This window comes from Xyrauchen texanus, chromosome 17 (assembly GCF_025860055.1).
Source record: "Xyrauchen texanus isolate HMW12.3.18 chromosome 17, RBS_HiC_50CHRs, whole genome shotgun sequence".
Classification (NCBI taxonomy): Eukaryota; Metazoa; Chordata; class Actinopteri; order Cypriniformes; family Catostomidae; genus Xyrauchen; species Xyrauchen texanus.
In genome coordinates, this window is record NC_068292.1 from 39,514,415 (window position 1) to 39,516,313 (window position 1,899).

Below are 1,899 nucleotides of genomic sequence, written 5' to 3' on the forward strand. Positions count from 1 at the left end.
TCTCTGTCTGCTGACTGTTTGAGTGGAAACCTCCCTCTTCCGGTCATTTTGGTGTGTTCTCAGGAGAGCGCAGGTGTGCGCGCGTTGGACAGGTGAATCTGTGTGTGGGCGCGCGCAACTCATCTTTTGAGGATTTCATTTGATGATCCACATCATGACTGCAATTAAAATCACCAATAGCTTATACATGATGATAAGGTTACAGAATGAAGAGGCAATTGTGTATATTTTGGTTAAATATAAGAAATTGTGTATAAATGTGGTAAATATTATATAGATATTTCTTGCAAAAACCTCATCCACACAGCAATAGATTTTCGTATACTAGAAATCGATCAATATACTTTATAAATTAATAATAATAACACTTTACAATAAGGTTGTTTTAATTAATATTAGTTAACGACATTAGTTAACATGAAGTAACAATAAACAATACTTTTTCAGCACTAAACAAACTAATATTTTTTATTTATTTAAAGCAGAAAAGGCCATGAACACAAGAATGAGCTGTATGCTCAATTTTCTGTAATTTACCTACCATGATAATGCTAGTTATGCCAATCATCATCATCATCATCATCATTGTTGCTGCTGCTTTTAATGAAATAATATAATACAATACTTTTTTGCACATTTTAAAATAAAAGTCATCAAATGCAATAACTGAAATGGAAATTACTCAAAATATGTAAGGTTCATAAAACTAAAGGCACCCTATTGTTTCACACTCCATGCATTCTCTGAACCTGTCAACATGACTTTAGTGTGATAAAATCACTTACTTACCTTTTACAACCACATTGCAATGACATCATAAACCCTAAAACCCCAAACTGGCCACAAAAACGACAATTTAAACAACGTTACAGCTCAAATAATACAAGTTTTAACAGAAGAATTCATGTAAGTGCTTTTATAAACATGTAAGCTTCACATTTCAGCCTTAAATCCTCCAAATATTAGCAACATTCACTTCCATTCTAGCGCCTCGCTTTAACCTCGATTTTTGCATTATATAAATAGGTCAAAATTTTTTTTGTGGTAATCAACATGATGCCACAAATGCTGTCGATTGAGCTTAACTTGTGTTGAACCTGGAATATTCCTTTAATATTGTTTTATACAGTGGTTTGTGTGTTGTTTAACGGACCATACCAGTTACCCATCATGCAACACACATGTAACACAAACACAGATGCAACTGTGGAAATGCAGGAAATAATGATAATAATGAAAAAAGACAAAGGAGGAACAAAAACTAGACAACTGTGATCTCTTTATCCTAGTACTATATTACACAGTAGGAAATACTTGAAGTAGCAAAAATGGTTCCAAATCTCCTTCCAGGTAGATGCCTCTGATGTCTTTGATTCTATCAGGTGAGATTATGTCTTCATCACTACATAATAAAACTTGGTGTCAAATCTAGTACTGCGTTGTCTAAGCATTTTAAGAATTTAAAATACAGCAGAGTTACTTTAACAGGAACAGGTAGGATTCTCGAGTAGCTGTTTCTGACGAGAGGCTCTTTATGAAATAATTATTACCTTAATGAAGATTTCCCATACACTGACTTTTGTTGTTTTCACAGTATTTTTTAGGCATTTTCAATGGTGTCTGTAAACTGAAACTGTTTATAGTATGTTATTGTTGTCAGTTTGTGCTTTATTAAGTTCCATGACTGAAATCAAACAGAAAAGGCCTCAATACTTTAGTTTTAGATATAGATTATATAGATTATAGGTATACTGTATCTGCTTACTGTGGATACAGTACTGTAAGGGCATTCCAGCATGCAAACAACTATTATAATTAATTTTAATGTTCAGAACAAGTATACTGTAAATCTTAATGCTTAATTTTAATGTGGTATTTGAATTACTATTTGTTGCCACA